The sequence below is a fragment of the Sus scrofa genome, chromosome 18, assembly GCF_000003025.6.
Source record: "Sus scrofa isolate TJ Tabasco breed Duroc chromosome 18, Sscrofa11.1, whole genome shotgun sequence".
In the NCBI taxonomy this organism is placed as follows: Eukaryota; Metazoa; Chordata; class Mammalia; order Artiodactyla; family Suidae; genus Sus; species Sus scrofa.
In genome coordinates this window covers 42,378,448-42,398,827 of record NC_010460.4, presented here as the reverse complement: position 1 = coordinate 42,398,827, position 20,380 = coordinate 42,378,448, and the positions used below count along the sequence as shown (strand labels likewise).

Sequence of the window (20,380 nt, the reverse complement as noted above, 5' to 3'; positions counted from 1 at the left end):
GTTACTTCCTTTATCAAACCATCCCTAACTTCCAGGTAGTTATTCTTCTATATTTTTTCTATATTTGTAATATTGGATTTAATCCTTTATTGTTTACACTAAAACCATTTTAATTATTTGTTAACATCCTTCTTCCTCCTACTAGACCAGGATACCCACTGAGGGCAGGAGTTATCATTCATTCAACACAAATTTATTGAGTGCTTACTATGTGCCAGCAGGCCATTTTACTACTCCTTAAAACCACAGTATTCATCTTTTCATTCCCAACACCTAGTACATGCCTGTCCCATTATTGAGGAGGCACTCAATAACAAGTTGCTAAATAATTGAGTAACTGAAAGAATGAATCGATTCTATTATGTAATGCAGAAAACATACCAGTTTGCAATATAGTTTCAGTGTCCCAATTTGCCAACAGAATCAATAGAGAGAGATATTAAGTTCCCAAGGAGAACAGGGTCTGTCATTGTGCAAGGAGGCACAGTGAGTCAATTCCTGGTGGGCCTTTGGGGTTTACCAGGGCGATAAGATGGTGTAACTTTGGGAGGGGGCAGTCTTAGCCTGGTCTCTTCTATGTGCTCCAGTTCCACCCTGTTCTAAGCTAAAAATTGCTAGCTGGCTACATCAAGAGAATTTCCAGGGCTCCCTTGCCAATAACCAGAGGAGCGGGTGGACGGAGAATGGACCAAGGAGGAAATAATGCAGATGAGATATTTAAAGACTGTAGGTTTTTCCCTTTACTGAAATATGCTTGTTGCAGAATCCATAAGGCCTGTTGATTTTTCTCTTACATTATTTCCCTCTGCTATTCTATCCCTCTTTATAAATAATATGCAAGGCTCTATATAGCTGTGGCAAATCATTTTTGACAGCAGGGAGGACTTTTCCAAGATGAGCCAGGGCCATCCTTAGCCCCGAACTCCCTCATCAGCCGTTTGCCCACACAGTCTCTGGAGCTGGCTCACTGAGGCTGTCATGCCTCTGAAGCTCACACTTGAGATAAAGGCTCATTTCTTGGAGTCTGATCTAGTTCCAGCAGCAGGTGTGGTTTCCATGGTTGGGTTTGGCGTAAAGGAAGAGAGACATGAAAGGAAACCATTAATCCCACTTGTGTTCCTCATGCATTCCCTTGCCCATTTTCTGCAGGACTCTTCTAATCCCTTGCCAGTCGTGTTGAGCTATTTCATGGTCGGCAACTAATATGCCGTATATTTTAATCTTAAGAGAAAATAGAGACAATCAGGCGTCTACCTTTTCTCCTTTCCATATCAAGCATGTCTTCACCTATCATTCTCCTCTTTCCTTTTGTTTCAGAGAAAGAGGCTGTGTTTCTTTTCCATTGCCATGTAACAAATTATTCCCTGATGTAGTAGCTTCAAAGAAGAAATGTTTATTTTACATTTTGATTTTTAGGGCTGCACCTGTAGCACATGGAAATTTCCAGGCTAGGGGTCAAATTGTAGATGCAGCTGCCGGCCTACAGAACAGCCACAGCAATGCAGGATCCAAGCCGCATCTGCGGCCTGTACCACCGCTCACATGGCAATACCAGATCCTGAATCCACTGAGCAAGGCCAGGGATTGAACCCGCATCCTCATGGATACTAGTCGGGTTCTTAACCCACTGAGCCACAATGGGAATTCCAGAACAAACGTTTATTTTCTCACAGTTCAGGGATTTTGAAGTAGCTTAATTGGGAGGGCCTGGCTCAGGATCTTTCATGATGTCAACTGGGTCTACACATGTTAGAGCTTAATTGGGTCTACACTGGTGCGAAAGCTTGACTGGCGGTATGGGCAAAAGGCCCGAATCCCTCACTGCATGGGCCTCTCCACTGAAATGCTTGCATGGTCTCGTGAAGTATCAGCTGGCTTCCCCCAGGCAGAGTGGTCCAAGGGAATCAGTATAGAAGTCACGACGCCTTTCACGACTTACCCTCAAAGTCGCCCATGGTCACTCCCACCACGTTCTAAGAGAGATGATTCACCAAGTGCCACCTACACCCAAAGGGCAGGGATTGGGCCCCCCTCTTTTGAAGGAAGGGTGATCACAGAATTTATGGACATCTTTTAGAATCCCCACTTAGGAGTCTCTCTTCCCTTCCAGGGCCAAAGCCTTCACCTATGAACGTGATCCCACCCTCTCCCACCTCAATTTGGCTAATCAAGGGTGCCCTTCCTTTTTTTTTTTTTTTTTTTTTTTGTCTTTTGTCTTTTTGTTGTTGTTGTTGCTATTTCTTGGGCCGCTCCCGCGGCATATGGAGGTTCCCAGGCTAGGGGTTGAATCGGAGCTGTAGCCACCGGCCTATGCCAGAGCCACAGCAACGCGGGATCTGAGCCGCGTCTGCGACCTACACCACAGCTCACGGCAGCGCCGGATCGTTAACCCACTGAGCAAGGGCAGGGACCGAACCCGCAACCTCATGGTTCCTAGTCGGGTTCGTTAACCACTGCGCCACGATGGGAACTCCAAGGGTGCCCTTTCTTAATCTCTTAATAGTAGATCCCTTTTGCTGAGCACTTAATGTCCTAGCTGTAGGCCAAGCACTCCATTAAGTGGATAACCTCCCTTAATACACACAACAACTCCATAAATTGGGGGATTAACTACCAGCTTCTACAAATGAACAGGCCAAGGCTCAGGAGGTTTAAGGGAGATGTTTGAGGTCAGATAACTAGTAAGTAAAAAGTGACTATTTAGGAGTTCCCTGTTGAGGCTGAGTGGGTTCAGAACCTGACTAGTAGCCATGAGGATGTGGGTTCAATCCCTGGCCTTGCTTAGCGGTTAAGGATCCAGCGTTGCCCTGAGCTGCAGCGTGGGTGGCAGATGTGGCTTGGATCCCGTGTTGCTGTGGCTGTGGAGTAAGCCGGCAGCTGCAGCTCCAATTTGAGCCCTCAACTTGGAATTTCCATATGCCACAGGTGTGGCCCCAAAAAGAAAAAGGAAAAAGTGGCTCTTTAAACTCAGCCCTCGCTGACTCCATAGCTGTGCCCCTTCTCCACTACTTTGCTCTATGCAGCGCCATATGGACCTACCTCTCCATCAGTTTCTTCTTAGCTTTCACAGAGGCTCAATTCTTCCTCATACAAAAAGTACCTACCTTTCAGCCCTGCCACATCTCAAGCTTCGTCATATCTTCCCATTTGGTAAAGCGGGGTCAGCAAACATTCTATACTTCCACGCTCCCACTTGCTCCCGCCTACAGCTGTCCAGTTCTGCACTGGCTATCTAGCGACACAGATTAACCAGTGACTCCCTACCTTCCAAATCCAGTGCTTCCCTTTCAGCCCACATTCTGCTTTATTTCACCAATTCCAAGATGCCTCATTTTCAACGTTTCTGAAATTGAGGTGTCTTCAAAGAAATAGCACTCAGTATGTGATAGAATAAATGTCTTTGCTCCTCTTTCATCTCATGGCTCAGTCCTTTCTCTGGGAAACTTCCCACTCTTGTGCCAGACCTTGTAAACAGGCTCGCCTCCTTCCCCTCTGATAACTCTACCCCTTCTTCTTTATCAGCTCCTCTTCCTCAGACAACCCTCGATTGGCGATGCAGAGAATTTGGGGTCTGGGGAGCAAAATTTGCCGTCCCAAAATATCTCTTTGGCACACAGATTATTTTGAGCTGAAAACAATCAAAGACTCATGAAGAACCTTTGAGCTTCCCTCGAATTGCCTAAAGAAGGTAACTGAGGACCCGCTCCAGGAAGGTGACTCTACTATGAACTAGGTGTATAGACAGGGAAGAATCTAGCAAAGTCTGTTACAATTCCTCTCTGTGTCGCGCTGTCTCTGCACAGTCCAGCAAACATTTGTTTACCAAACATTTGCTTTTCCATCTTCATGTGAATTGCCTTCCTCTCCTTTGAGGTCCCAAACCACAACCCCCAACATCCTCTTTTGTCTTTAGCAAAGGTGGTATTTAAGGTGAAAGGTTTAGTCATTTATGAGTTACGTTTCCTGGGGCTCTCCCATGTATACATGTTATTTAATTTTTTGATTTTCTGCTGTTACTTTGTCTCATGTTAGTTTAATTCTTAGACCAAGTGCCCAGCTAGCTTCATTGCAGAGCATGAGACTTTTTTTTTTGGCCACGCCCATGGCATGCAGAAATTCCCGGGCCAGGGATCCAACCTGCTGAATAACCAGACCCACAGCAGTGACAATGCCAGATCCTCAACCCACTAAGCCACCAGGGAACCCCAGAGCATGAGACTCTAATTCTTAGACCAACCAGAAGAACCTAGAAGGGTAGAGGGGAATTTCTTCCTCCCCAAGAGTGGTGATTCACTCTTACTACCTTATGCACTACTTGGTAATCTATTACAAAATCTTCCATCTCACTTCTATCGAAAAAGAAAACCTCTGATTTCTGCTCCAGCCTCCATCTTTCCTTTTAATTAATTGCTTATCTCCATGTCCTATGAGTACCACTAACTCGGCCTGTTCCAAATCTTAACCCCTTCCAGACTATCTTCCCTGCTTTTATTCCTGATCTTGGGTCACCACTGTGCAAGAATATCTCAGAGACATTTACTCATCTATAAGGGAGACCAGTCGTGTAGATTGCCATCAGATAGGCAAAATAGGGTTTATACAGGGAACATTCTCCGTCATAGGAGCAATGAGAAAGGTTTTGTTTTTCTTTTTCTTTTTCTGGCCACACCTGCAGCATACGGAATTTTCCAGGCTAGAGGTTTAATAGGGGCTGCAACTGAGGCCTATGCCATAGCCACAGCAACATGGGATCAGAGCCACACCTACAACCTACACCACAGCTTGCAGCAACTCCAGATCCTTAACCCACTGAGTGAGGATAGGGATCGAACCTGCATCCTCATGGACACTATGTTGGGTTCTTAACCCACTGAGCCACACAGGAACTCCAAAAAACATTCTGCTTAGTTTTGTCCTTGAGCATGCCAAATGGTGAAACAGGCCACAAGCAGACTGATTATTATCAGGCAAGACAATTTCAATTATCCATAAATTTTCGAAGAAATCTTGCGACTCAGCTCTGGAGTAGGTAGGTGGAATGTTCGTCTTTCATACTGCCCGCTGCTGGTGTTCTTCCTTTGGTAGCCACCATAATTGAGCTGGGACTCATTATAAATACTCACTCCCCTCTTGCAGTCAAATTCAAAACCAAGACCATGGTTGACTATGAGGAATTTGGTGTCTTCTTGATGTGGTATCACCCACTAGATATTGGTTTGAGATAATAGCTTTCAGGAATATTTAAACAGCTGGACATCACATATTGGAAGGGCTCAAGAAGCGTGAGCATAATTACCAATATAATTTTTAAAATTTGGAACCATTTATACCCAGTTTCCTAGTTGGCCTAGGCCTAACCAGGAGAATCAGTCTCACGTCTCTTTTTATTCCTCATCTTCCTTGAATCCCTCTGAGGCTTCTGCAGATCTTAGGAACAAGAGCTAATGGTTGGGTTCAGTATGTTAGGAGGTCTTTTCTTAGAGGGGTCTAAAGACAGACGGTAAAACCATTTGTTGGAAAAATTGGCAGCCACTGCAACTGTTTGAGACAGGTAAATAGGACATTCAAAGAGTTTACGGAGGAGTTCCTGTGGTGGCTCAGTGGAAACAAACCCAACTAGCATCTATGAGGACGCAGGTTTGATCCCTGGCTTTGCTCACTGGGTTAAGGATCAGGCGTTGCTGTGAGCTGTGGTGTAGGTTATAGCCGCAGCTCAGATCCTGTGTGGCTGTGGTGTAGGCTGGTAGCTGCAGCCTGGGAACTTCCATATGCCATATGTGTGCCCTAAAAAGCACACATATGTGCATGCACACACACACACACACACGAATTTACAGGAGGGATGATAGCTCAAAGAAAGGTCCTAATATTTTGACCCACACAAAGGAAGCAGAGAATAAAAGGACATAAATGACAAACTGTTAAATCCTAGTCATAGATCTTAATCTAAAAGCCTTTTGTAGAACTGGAGTAGCTACCCATTTCCAGAGCTGTGAGCTTCTAAAAGCTTTTCCCTTAGGGTTATGAATCTCCAGTGGGTAGAAGCCCTAGCGACTTTACACTGAGGATCATAAACCCGTAAGTATATACCCGAGAGTTTCAGAGAAATATTGATTAAATGTACTTGATATGACCTTTCCAAGCCTGACCTCTGGGCCTCCTCAGAATGCCCGGTCTGCTGGTTTTACATGATATAGGAATGTGCCTGATGTTGTCCCCTTCGAAGTATAGCTTGTAACTGGCATGCAATTGTGTACATATCAAGTTTTGACAAGAGCTGACAAGACTGAAGGCTTAACAGGGTAAAGTGTATTGGAGAAGTTAATCTGAGCCTCATGGATTTTCCTAGAGGAATTTCATATGGTGCGAGTGTGCAGTTTTGTGCTGTACATCCATCATCTTATCATGAAGGCAGAGTAGGACAGATCAAGAAAGCTTAAGCGCTCCTAAAAATGTGGACAGTTCTGAAATACCATTCATTCTTTCTAGAACTGTAAGGGTCATATGGACAAGGATGGTTCTGTTTTATTTGGCGATTCCACAAACTTAAATACAAACCTATAAAGTGCATTCCTTCATCCAGATGAAAAAAGCAAAATCCCAAGTTTTTCTGTGTTAAAAGCACCATCCTTTTAGAAGAAAGCTTTCATCCCCAAAGAAAATTGCAGCCTATTCCTGAAGCATATTTAAGGTTTTGTCACTTGGGAAATGGAATAAATCCATTTGTAAGTGTTCTAGTGATTCTTAAGGTGGGATTCTGAGGCTTGCAATTCCTTTATAGTTTTTCCTAGATTTTGATGATCATAGATAAGGGAAATTTCAGTTACCTCTTGGGCCCCGGGCAAAATTTTCACAATCATATTTTTGTGTTTTGGATTGATTCTTCCTTAGCATTGTAGATGCTTCTCTATGACAAAGGTAATAAGCTCTGGACATGTACTTGGGAGCCACCAGGTGGCCATTGTGGGAAGTTCCAAACTCAAACTCTGCATGAGCGGTTTGATTGTCACTATTTTTTCCCTTCTGTACGGGTAGCTCATGGTACTCAAAAAAGTCCCTTCTGATTGATGAAATCATATTAAGTAACCCTCCTTATAACTTCAATCATGGGAAAATCAGTAAAGGCTGGCATAAAGGTAGGGCATTCCCTTTAGCTTCAAAAGTGTTACTGGTATGTACTTACAGGAGTATTAAAAAAAAATTGACATTTCTTTCAGATGTTTCTTATCTCTAATAAGTCGTTAATTCATTTCCTCTTTTTGATTCAGGTGCTTAAGGAAGTTAGAAAACCCATTTGCTTTCATACCGTGCCAAGATCTTGAACACCCCTAAGGCACATATACTATCAGTGAGTGTTTTTTGGGGGTTTTTGTTTTTGTTTTTTTGCTTTTCAGGGCCACACTTGTGGCATATGGACATTCCCAGGCTAGGGGCTGAATCAGAGCTGCAGCTGAGACCTACACCACAGCCATACAACAAGGGATCTGAGCCTCATCTGTGACCTACACCACAGTTCATGGCAACGCCAGATCCCTAACCCACTGAGCAGGCCAGGGACTGAACCCGCATCCTCATGGATACTAGTCCAGTTCATTATTGCTTAGCCACAATGGGAATTCCCAGTCAGTGTTTATTTTATGGACTTATGGTTCATTTACAATGTTGTGTTAGTTTTTGATGTACAGGAAGTGATTCGGTAAACATAGACTTTTTCATATTCTTTTCATTATGGTTCATAACAAGATATTGAATATAATTCCTTCTACTACACAGTAGGAACTTGTTGTTTGTCCATTCCATATATAATAGTTTGCACCTGCTAACCCCAAACTCCCAAACATCCCTGCCGGCTGCTCCTCCCCCTTGGCAATCACAATGTTCCCTATGTAAGTCTCCTCTGTTTCCATGAAGCTCATGTACGTCATATTTGAGATTCCACAAATAAGTGATATCATATGCTATTTGTCTTTCTCTTTCTGACTGAGTGGGATAGACTCTGGGTTCATCTGTGTACATGCAAATGGCATTATTTCATTTTTTTTATGGATAAGCAGTATTCCATTGTGTATGTGTGTGTATACAGACACACACACACACACACACCCTGCATCTTCTTCATCTGTTGGTGGATATTTAGGTGGTGTCCATGTCTTGGCTATTGTAAATAGTGCTTCTGTGAACATAGGGGTGCCTGTCTCTTTTTGAATTATAGTTTTCTGCAGATGCATGCCCAGGGGTGGCATTGCTATATCATATGGGAACTCTAGTAGTAGTAGTAGTTTTTTGAGGAACCTCCATACACTTTTCCATAATGGCTGCACCAATTTACGTTCCCACCAACCGTGTTAGAGGGGTCTCTTTTCTCCACACCCTCTCTAGCCGTTTTTGCTTGTGGACTTTTCGTGATGGCCATTCTGACTGATGTGAATCATTGTAGTTTTGATTTGCATTCCTCTAATAATTAGTGATTTGAGCATCTTCAGCGAGTGGTTTTGAATTCTTAAATCTTTAACAAGGTGGCGTGCTCTTGTTAAGAAGCAGAGAGTTTAAAGTCATTGCTTATGCAGCACGGAATGTACTTTATTTTAAAAGTAAGAACTATGAAAAATAATGTATCAGCATTGGCCAAGTATCAGTCAGGACAGGGAATGTTGAGTTTGAAGAGCTGTTCAGCAGTCATGGGGTCACTTTTTTTAGGAGGGGGAGTTAGATTGCTTTCCTTAGGTTGGATCACTTAGGGTAGAGTGGATCTTGACAATTATACGGGAAGGAGACAATGAAAAAATGCCACAGGTGAAATGTGACTATTATGCAATTATTTTGAAGCAGTTAGGTTGGAATAGCAAATCTTATGAGGCCAGTGAGTGAGAAGGGGAGCTGGAATAATGCCCACCGAGGGACCAACTAGCTGACTTGTTTCTGCCACAGCAATAAACAGGGTACCTAAGCCTACCGAAGGTAGACCACAGGCTTATGATGAATTTTTAGCTTTTGTGTAGGCACTTTTAACGTGTTTGCCTTTTCTGTGCAAATGACACAAAGGATTCATCATGGTCAGGCTGCCCAAAGTCAGGAGTGGCTATAATGTCTGCTCAGGAAAGGAAAAGTCCTGCTGAACAATGGGCACCCAAGAGAGCATGTGATTTGGGTTGCTTTGTAGTGACTGAGCTAAAAGCAATATGGCAAACGCAGCATACTGATTCTCTGTAGCATCTGTAGCCAATTATATATGCTGCCCCCTACCCTTCCGAGGAGTGTCAAGATTGTTAACGGTGTGTTAACCAATCTGCTGTTTTGAATTTAGGGCCCAAATAGGGGGCATACAAAATAAAGAGTTAGCACAGGAGCTATGAACATACATAAAAGAGCAGAGCATAAGTCACCAGAGCCTAAAGTTAAGAAAAGTGTTACAATCTTCATCAGATGGAAAACTTTAAATAAAAACAGTAACTAGTAACAATGCTTACTAGGAATCCTAACTTAGAAGAATTTTTGTTTAAAAATGATTCAAAAACATGACAAGCAAAAAAAAAAAAAAAAAGATACCCAAAGATCATTCTTTTTCTGAACTATGTCATTTATAAACTCTTTGTTTACTAATTCACATGCATATATATACACACACACATCATTAAATGGAAATGTACAGCTTTATAAAATATATATCACATTAAATTTACCATCCTTATAAAACTATAGCAATTTCCTTGAAAGCCCAACAAAACATATCCATCACCTCAGCCATTTGTATGTTCTGGAACTACGATTTGAGTACTGGTTTTCTTATAACTTTTAACCCAAGAAACTAACTTCCGTCCCCTCTCAGGCACAGAGAAAACTGGAAAGGAAGCAACTGAGGTTTGTCTGACATACTTAGTACCTAGCAGGCCACAGCACTACAAAGACCTGCCTGTGTACCAGCAGCTCACATTCCACACCCATTCATTCTGCCTACCTTTAACAAAGCAGATGCCATCCTGTATGCCAATACGACCCATAAGGCCCTGGCATTTGTATATTGGTGGTTATGGTCCCTCCCTAAGGAATAAAGACAAGAGGTAAGGGCAGATATATAAAAATTAGACTTGCTTGTTTTATATTCTCTATTTTTTAGAGTTTTGATCTGCCAAGAAACTGGGCATCCAAAGGTTATTAACTAACTCACTCAATTAGTCCAAGGTCTCAAAGCCAATTTGGGATCTTGGTATTATGATTTAAGTTGATGCTGCAGAACAGTACAGTCATTGCTGATATCAAAGATTGTCAAACAAATTTTATAGAATTTATAGAGACAGTGGAAGTAGAGTAACTAATTCTGTGTGTGTGTGTGTATTTAGGGCCGCACCTGCAGCACATGAAGGTTCCCAGCCTAGGGGTTGAATCGGAGCTGTAGCTGCTGGCCTATACCACAGCCACGGTAACTCTGGATCCTTAACCCACTGACTGAGGCCAGGGATCGAACCTGCATCCTCATGGATACTAGTCGGGTCCATTACCGCTGAACCACGAGGGGAAATCCTAAAGTAATTAATTCTAAATAGTTTAACATTTTCTGAAATTCTATTTTTTTTTTTTTTTTTTTTTTTTTGCTTTTCAGGGCCACACCCATGGCATGTGGAAGTTCCCAGGCTAGGGGTTGAATCAGAGCTGAAGCTGCCAGCCTACACCACAGCCACGCAGGATTCGAGCTGCGTCTGATACCTACATTGCTGCTCAGGGCAACGCCAGATCCTTAACCCACTGAGTGAGTCCAGGTATCGAACCCGTGTCCTCATGAGCAACAATGGAAGTCCCCTGAAATTCTTAAGAGCAAATCTTTTTAAAAGATATAATTCTAACTCACAGCTCTGATTTGACCCCTAGCCTGGGAACTTCCATGTGCCGCAGGTGCCACCCTAAAAAGAAGAAAAAAAAAAAAACCTCAGTGTAGTTGAACATACACCTTTTACATTTTTATATTATTAAATAATTAAGAATGTAAGCTTATCTGAAGAACCAGACTAGTAAAAGTCTTAGGGAGTCCAGATTAGGCTTTCTACGTATAAACAAATCCAGGTCTTGCAAAAGGAAGGATGTTAGCTAGCATTATGCTTTTACCCTGTTAAAAACAGAGAAGACATAATATTGTTTTCAAATCAAAATTATCAAATCGATAGATTCCAAGTGCATGGGATTAAATATTGAATTCTCTTCTATTTATAGGAAAGAAGATTAGCTTCTCCAAGTCCATCAAAATAGAAGTTCCTTCAATTGTAATGCAGTTTAGAAAGTCTCTCTGGAGGGAGGCAAAGACAGACCAATCCATTCGTTTAGAAATTATTTATGCCCTAGATCTGTCAGGGTTCACCAGAGAAGCAGAGCCAAGAAAACGTGGACATTTTAGACAGAGATTTATTACAAGGAATTGGCTCACGCAATCACCGAGGCTGCAAGTGCAAATCTGCATTGCGGACCAGCAGGCTGGAAGCCAGGACCGTCGATGGTGCAGAGGAGGTCTCAAGACAGTCTGCTGCCAAACTCCCTCTTGTTCAGGGAAGCCAGGTTTTTTGGTCTCTTTGGGTCTCCAACTGATTAGATGAGGCCCACCCACATTATGGGGGAGGATCCAGATTTAAATACTCATCTCATTCCAAAACAACCTCCAAGACAACACAAATCAACAATCACACACCCATACAATGAAAAAAAAAATCTTGTCAAGATCTCAAGACAGTTAAGTAATTATAGAGGGATGTAGAGCTGAATTTCTATTTTATGAAATGCTATTTTTTCCCCATACTTGTTCAGTCCATTTGTGAACTGAGCTAGGGATTCAGTTTGAAAGGTTTATTAACACCTCACTGCTGGGTCACAAAGCTTCCCTCATACACTGATATTGCTCGTTTGCAGGTACTTCTTTGGAGCTGTCTTATTTCTTTCACTAAAGAATGGAGGAAGAGGAATTCCCATCGTGGTGCAGTGGAAACGAATCTGACTGGGAACCATGTTGTGGTTATGGGTTCAATCCCTGGCCTCGCTCACTGGGTTAAGGTTTTGGCGTTGCCGTGAGCTGTGGTGTAGGTGGCAGACACGGCTTGGATCTGGTGTTGCTGTGGCATAGGCCGGTAGCTAAAGCTCCGATTCAACCCCTGGCCTGGGAACCTCCATATGCCATGGGTGCGGCCCTAAAAAGACAAAAGACAAAAAAAAAAGAAGAGGAGTTCCCCTTGTGGCTCAGTGGTTAACGAATCCGACCAGGAACCATGAGGTTGTGGGTTCGATCCCTGGCCTTGCTCAGTGGGTTAAGGATCCGACGTTCCCGTGAGCTATGGTGTAGGCTGCAGACACAGCTCGGATCCCGCGTTGCTGTGGCTCTGGTGTAGGCCGGTGGCTACAGCTCCGATTCGACCCCTAGCCTGGGAACCTCCATATGCCGCGGAAAGCGGCCCTAGAAAAAAGGCAAAAAGACAAAAAAAAAAAAAAAGAGAGAGAGAATGGAGGAAGAGTCTTGTACATAAAACCCTTTCGATTTCTTGACATGTCATGAAGTTAAGGACAACTAGAAGCAATCGTTCTTATTCTGTCTGCATTCACCAAACACATGTTTAAATCCATTTATATAATTGCTATTCACTTCTTTCTTTTTCAAGTCATTAAAAAAAGTTTCAGGTTTTTTTTTTTTTTTTTCTTTGCTTACATTCCCCTCCCATTGGTAGCAGATGTGTTTGAGTTAGCTATAATCTATGACAGACTCCTGTGGCTAGTCTCCAATAGTTAACAACAACCCCAAAAAGCTGTCCCACAGGACTTCTGGGGTGCTGGTGTGAGCAGCCAGATAAATATGAAAAAGAAGAACAAAACTGAAGGATTCACACTTTCTGATTTCAGAACTTATTACAAAGCAGCAAGATGGCGTGGTCTTAGCATAAAGAACATAGCTATCAATGAATCGAGAGTATAAAAAACAAGCCCTTGTATTTGTAGTCAATTGATTTTCAACAAGGTAATTAATTCAAGGGGGGAAAGAACAAGCTTTTCAACAGAGGGTGCTGGGACAGCTGGTATCAACATGCAAAAGAGTGATGCTGGCCTCGTCTCATATCACATACAAAACTTACCTTGACACGGTCATAGACGTAAACGTAAGGGTTACAACTATAAAATTCTTAGAAACATAAGAATCTTCATTGCCTGGGTTAGGCAAGGCCTACTTAAATGTGACATTGAAAGCACAAGTGCAAAAGAAAACAGGTAAACTGAGCTTCATGAGAATTAAAAACTTCTGTGCTTCCATGGACATCATCAGGAAAGTGAAAAGAAAAGCCACAAGATGGAGAAAGCAAAAACCACACGGTAGGTGACTGGATTTTAGCTTGGGGCAAGCCAATTACCTGAAAACTACTGAGGAGAGCAGTTTGCCCCAGAGGGGCATGCAAGCTACTAAACAGAGGGACGGGGAAAGATCTGGGTTTTGTTATGATAATTTTGCCAGCAATGTGGCAGGTGGATAGGGGCACCCAGTGAAGAGACTGCAAATGATAAGGACCCGAGCAACATTTTCTCATTACAGTTTGGTAGTGAGAGATTGAATATACAAATGGGCAAGGGCCAGACCACCTATAAAGACAGAACTCTGACTCCTATTCTGCAGCAACCAGTCGGGGAAGCCAACCTACTATCTGCAAGTTGAACTTATAAGAAGTCAAACTTCTACCTCTAATACCTAGTCCAAGAAGTGAAACAACAACTCCTGTAGCAATGGGCCCCAGATGGCCAGGGCTTTATTAACATCTGATACCCTCCCTAGATTGGGCCGCTGCTTCCAGCTTGGGACCAACTGAAGACAGCACATAGGCTCCCCTGATGAATCGCACAGGATGCTGTGTTCCCAGTCGGCCTGCCTGTAGCTTCCCAAGCCAACAGCTTCCAGTGAGGGTACACCTGCAGCCCTCTCTGTGTCCCACCCAGCTACAGCTTCTTCACTCCGCTGCCTGCCTTTGAGTGTCTGCCAAAACCTAAGTGATGCTGGCTGCCTCCTGTGCTACCGCAAGCCTTGAATAAACAGCCTTTTATCTCCATTGGTTGGTCTTTATTTCCACAGCAGACAATGACTGTTTAAGCCGGATGTTAAATATCACTCCCAGATCAAAGTGGGGAAAAGAGTCAATGCTTTATAGGTATTCTTTCCATGGGCAAGACTAGCTCTAGCCTCACTTCGGGTTTCTCAAATTTAACCATCCTGGGTGATTCCTTGGGCTGTGAAGAGAAGCCGACGCATGCTGCCCTTGCCCTGGCGTCTGTGCCTCCACCCTGAGCAGCACAGTGGAGCGTCGTCGCTCACAGGATCCCTTGCCCTGAGCGTGAGCTTAGTTTGGGATCTTGTCACCATTGGAGTCCAGGGTAGGCACTGCCCCCCCGACACCACCCCCAAGGCAAGGTGAAGCCAGGCTCCTCCTGTTCCCCATAATCTCCCAGCCCCAGAGAGGGACTCTTGTCCGGAAGCCACCCTCGACAGCTCGCATGATAAGCAGTGCTCAGAGACAGCACCCTGCGGATCCCCCGTCAAGGAAAAAAAGAACAATTTTCTAAAGCAGCATAATGGGAAAAGAAGGTCGCCTCCCTTCTACCTTACCTCGCAGAGAAGTTTTACTTCCATTTGCCGCTCGTCCACTGCCAGGCCTGCCCTGGGGCTTCTGGTCCACAGGGGCGTCCTTGCTGCCCCCCAGCCCCACACAGCCCAGCCCATGTCTGGGCATCACTAAAGACGCGAAGGAGGAGCAAGAGCTTTCCCAGCTGTTTCTCGTTTCCAGTTTATAGTCCTGGGCCCGGCTGTGTCTTCCCACCTGGCCAGATTAAGGGAAAAAACGGAGCTAAGATCTGTTCTGCCTGGATCCAGAGCAAACCCTGGGGCTTAGGGTGTGAGGAAGACGAGGGGGAGTTGTGTTTTTAAAATGTGCATGAACATACAAAGCAAACTAATTAAATATTTCTGTTTTAAGGTTTTTTAAAAAAATTGTAAAATACACAGAAAATATCCAGCTTAACCATTTTAAGTGTACAGTTCAACGGTGTTAAATACATTCATGTCGCTGTGTCACCAATGTCCAAAACCCTTTTCGTCTGCAAAACTGTACCCAGGGTTAAACAGCTCCCCAATCCCGCTTTCTTCAGCCCCTGGCAACCACCCTTTTCTTCTTTAGATTTATTTTATCGAAGTCAATAGCCTTCTACGTCCTGTCCCTGTGATTTTGACAACCCTAGGGACCTTATGTAAGCGGAGTCCTACAGTATCTGTCTTTTTGAGACTAGCCTTTATCACTTAGCATCATGTCCTCGAGGTTCATCCATGCGGTAACATGTGTCAGAATTCCCTTCCTTTTTAAGGCTGCAAATAGTCCATTGTATGTATTTACCATATCTTGTTTGTCCATTCGTCTGTCTTTGGATACTTGGGTCGCTTCAAGGTTTTGGCTGTTGGGAAGAACGCTGCTGGGAACATGATGTTACTTTTCTCTGTTCCTTCGTTCTTGACTCCGGCCAGAGATGCTTCTAGTACCTCAAGTAGTGTTATTAGGGTGAAAAGAATCAATGTCCAGTTTTTACATTTATTATATTGTTTTACCTCTGAAATACACGTTAGAGGAAAATCTGAGAACAGATCCCCAAGTTTATGGCAAACAATAGATTTTGAAAGAAAACAGATCAGAGCTTCTTGACGCTGGCTGCACACTGGGGAGATTTTGAAAAAGCACCCTGTGCCCAGGTCCTACACCTCTGAGGGTCTGAAATAATTGCTCTGGGCCTGTCAGAGTCACCCGAGAGCCTTTAAATAGCACCAATGCCCAGGCCTTACCTGAGACCCACTAAATTAGAACTTCTGGGAGTGGGGCCCAGGCAGTGATGTATTTTAAAAGTTCCCCAGATGAGTTGATTGCTAGCTGAGACTGAGAACCACTGTCCTAGCCCACACCTCCACCCCTAGAGGGACCAAAGATGGGCCACCTGGACTGGAATGGCGAGGGGAGAGGGCTGGGACACGACTTAGAGAAAAGGGGACATCTGGGAAGGATCCAGGTGGAAGGGGGCCATCCCCTGAACCTCTCTGCATCTGTATCAATTAAACTCTCCTCAGTGACCTTGAGTGAGTCACCTTTTCCTGCTAGATCCTGACTGATAGAGTTGTCCTCACCTAACAAGGTTGTAAAAATCACTGAAGGGGGAGTTCCCGTCGTGGCGCAGTGGTTAACGAATCCGACTAGGAACCATGAGGTTGCGGGTTCGGTCCCTGCCCTTGCTCAGTGGGTTAACGATCCGGCGTTGCCGTGAGCTGTGGTGTAGGTTGCAGACGCGGCTCGGATCCCGCGTTGCTGTGGCTCTGGCGTAGGCCGGTGGCTACAGCTCCGATTCGACCCCTAGCCTGGGAACCTCCATATGCCGTGGGAGCGGCCCAAGAAATAGCAACAACAACAACAAAAAGACAAAAGACAAAAAAAAAAAAAAATCACTGAAGGTCAGGTTGCCATTAATGCAGAGTAAAGGACAAAGTAGGTGATTAAATGGTTAATTCCACCTGGTGATTGTAAGTAGCGAAAAGTATGGGAGAGCCTTGTAGGTTAATGATCACTCAAGAAAGCAGCCTTGCTTAACAGCAAAACCAAGAAGGCTGGCTGAGCAACAAAACCATGCAACAGGAGCAATGCGACACATGCCCCCGAACAATGAACCAATGGTGGAATAAAACCCACATCCTGCTCAGGGAGGTCGGCACGTTAGTGATTCCTAGGATGTCCTCCGCTGCATGCACTCAAATCAAAAAATCTAGGGAAAGGTGACATCATACTGAAACCTGAAATGATCTGTCATATTTACCACCTTTTTGCTCATTTCCATTGTGCCATGACAGTCCCAGTCTGACCGTGTAGGGACAAGAAAATTCCCCTGCCCCACATGGAGGAGGAGCTGATGATGGAAGTTTGATGTCTACTCAAGAATGAGAGGCGTTCCTGTTGCGGCTCAGCAGAAACCAATCCGACTAAGATCCATGAGGAACCAGGTTCGATCCCTGGTCTTGATCAATGGGTTAAGGATCAGGTGTTGCCATGAGCTGTGGCGTAGGTCGCAGATCTGGCTCGGATCCTGTGTTGCTGTGGCTGTGGCATAGGCTGGCAGCTGCAGCTCCAGTTCGACGCCTGGCCTGGGACCCTCCAGATGCCACAGGTGCAGCCCTAAAAAGAAAGAAAGAGAAAGAAGCTGGTTGTCTCCCCCTCCCCACTTTTCCTTTGATTACAAAATTGTAGCCCACTAAGTTCTCAGGGCAGAGCACACTTTTGCTCGCCTGCACTGTGTTTCTCACAAGGGTCCTACACACTAATAGACTCTTTCTCAAGCACGTTCAGAGAGAGCTGCTCCAGCCACCGCTTCCCCAAGCTGCTCTCCCACCCTCCTCTCATCTCTGCTGCTACTGGCTCCGTTCTCTCCTTGCTGTCTCCAAATCTGTAGCCCCAGTGCCAGCAGAGGGCATCTGGTCAACCTCCACTCCAAGTCCTGGCTGACCTGGTGCAGGGGCTGCCATCCTCACCCCCACCCTGAGTAGCATCTCGAGGTCCCCTGGCAGAGGACATCAGGCAGGGCAGTGCCATCTAGAAGGGACAGAACTGTCGGGACCAAACTGTGCTTGATGTTTCCAGGACACAGAGTCGTGGTTTCCCATCAGCTTGATGGATTTCAGTCATGATTTTCTTTTTACTTTTTTGTGGATTAATAAATGACAGAAAATGCCTAAAATCTTGTTCAGGTGAATACATTTTTACATACATGTATGCTTGTGTAACTACCACTTAGGAGATACTTAAATTTCGAGCATCCCAGGAGGCTCTCTTGCACCCCTCCCAGCCGACTCACTTCACTTCCACAAGGGCAGCCATCATTTGGTCCTCCTTTACTGGAGATTAATTTTGCTTGTTCTTGAACTCCACTTCAATGAAACCACAGCCAATGGACACTTTTGGGCCTGGCTTCTTTTGCTCACTATTGCATCTGTGAGATCCAGCCATGTTAGCTCATGAAGCAGGAGTTTGTGTTTTTCATTGCTGGGCAGAATTTCACTTACAAAGACATCACGATTTATTTATCCATATACTTTTTTTTTTTTTTTTTTTTTTTTTTGGCCATGGCATGCTGTGGCTCGATTCCCACATCAATTGAACCCAGGCTGCAGCTATGAAAGCACTGAATCCTAACCACTAGACCACCAGGGAACTTGCTATCCATTCTACTCTTTTTTTTTTGTCTTTTTGCCATTTTTTGGGCCGCTCCCGAGGCATATGGAGGTTCCCAGGCTAGGGGTCTAATCGAGTTGTAGCTGCCGGCCTATGCCAGAGCCACAGCAACGCAGGATCCAAGCCGCGTCTGCAACCCGCACCACAGCTCACAGCAACGCCGGATCCTTAACCCACTGAGCAAAGGCAGGGATCGAACCCACAACCCCATGGTTCCCAGTCGGATTCGTTAACCACTGCACCACGATGGGAACTCCCCATTCTACTCTTAATAGACATTTGGGTTGTTAACAGATTGGGGGGCTCTTATGTATTAAGCTGCTATGCACTGTCTCCAATGCTTTCTTTTGCTGAACAGAAGCACTCTTTTCTCTTGGGAATGTGCCCAGGAGTGGAACTTCTGGGTCACACGGTAGACAGAGAAGATGCTGCCAACTTTCCAAAATGATTGTACCAACTTACACTCCCGCCAGCAATCCCTGAAAGTTCTAGTTGCTCTACCCTCTCATTGATATGCGATGTCATCAGCTCTCCTGATTTTAGCCATTCTGTGAAGGGTATAGCCGTATATCATGGTGGTTTTAAATTGTGCATATTCAGTATATTATTTTAAAAAACGAACTTATAAAACAAAGAAACAGAGGAGTTCTTTAGGTTGTTGCCACTGTTGGGGAGGAGACACGGCTTAAGAATTAAATTGACATGTAACAGATTAACAAGAGAAAATCAGAGTTCTCGTCGTGGCTCGTCAGAAATGAATCTGACTAGGATCCATGAGGACACAGGTTCGATCCCTGGCCTCGCTCAGTGGGTTGAGGATTTGGCATTGCCATGAGCTGTGGTGCAGGTCACAGATGGGGCTCGGATCCTGTGTTGCTGTGGCTGTGGTGTAGGCCGGCAGCTACAGCTCTGATTCAACCCTTAGCCTGGAAACCTCCATGTGCTGCTAATGCAGCCCTAAAAACACAAAACAAACAAAAACAACAACAACAAAAAACAGCAAGAGAAAATCAAACAAAGTTTAATAAATCTAATGTTGGGGCTCACAGTGGGCCACCCCAAAATATGCAAAAATGGTACATTGATTATTTGGAATCAAAGTTACTTAAGACACAGCCAGTGCAAGAGGGACCCTCGGACCCTCCTTTCTGTCTCCTTAAAGGTAGGACTAAAGCGCCCAAACGGAAGGTGCCCTCCCTGTATCTGGAGGTAGAAGGATCCCCTTTCCCCAGAGAGGAATTACAGGTCTGGAAGCCTCTATAAGCAAGCCTCTTATTCTTCCATTTACTACCCCAAGCCCACATTCGGTTCTGATTCTTCACTACTTGAGCACTGCAAAGCTATTTCTTTGTCCTGTAAATTCCCTACAATTTCATTGCCGCTGGGTCTAAAAAGGATAAAAGCTGCCTGCTTTGGCTACTTCTTAGGCCCCATCCTATGAGACCTCTGCGTGCACCAATTAAAATGTGTTCCTTTTCCTCCTGTTCATTTGTCCTCTGTCAGAATTATTATTAGTCCAGCCACAAGAACTCGGGAGGGGTAGAGGGGGACCTGTCCCCTCCCCAGCATACACATCAGAGAGACTCAGGGAACCAGCTCTCCAAAACAGACACGGCCCTCACCTTAGACACCGTCTTCGGTTAGAGACAAACGAAGACGTTGGACAGGGTGGCTTAGAACTTTCGAAAGGAGGAAGACATTTCACATGAAGATTGGAAAAAAAAAACGTTTGGTAAATAAATGTTTGCTGGGCCTTGCAGAGACAATGGGATACAAGGCAGACTCTGATCTTTAGGCTTTTATGGCTCAAGTGAAAAAAAAAAAAATGAGGGCTGGGAGAATTAAGCACCCAAAGACACCAAGCTCTTATGAGCAGAGTCAGGCTCAGAAGGTGGGACCCCGTTATGGTTGCCCAGGCCCTCGCACGGTCTCTGATGATCTTTAGCCCTGTCCGCAGGTCTCAAGGGGCAAAGGATCAGAGGCTGCCTGACCAGTGTCCAGGCCGACCTTTCATCACTAGTGGGCAAAGCCATGTAAACCTACACGTTCATTTAAAAATAAGTTATTTCACAAATGCTCGAGAGGGTGTGGGAAAAAGGTAACCCTCCTACACTGCTGCTAGG

The 20,380-nt window shown here is 44.6% G+C and overlaps 1 long non-coding RNA gene across 1 annotated transcript; it reads right to left on the bottom strand.

Annotated features, from left to right (window-relative positions):
• On the bottom strand, positions 340 to 16,231 carry LOC110257508. The gene is made up of 3 exons (XR_002340213.1): positions 14,612 to 16,231; positions 9,956 to 10,038; positions 340 to 1,029 (listed from the first exon to the last, which is right to left on the bottom strand). It is a non-coding gene; the product is annotated as an uncharacterized LOC110257508 (long non-coding RNA).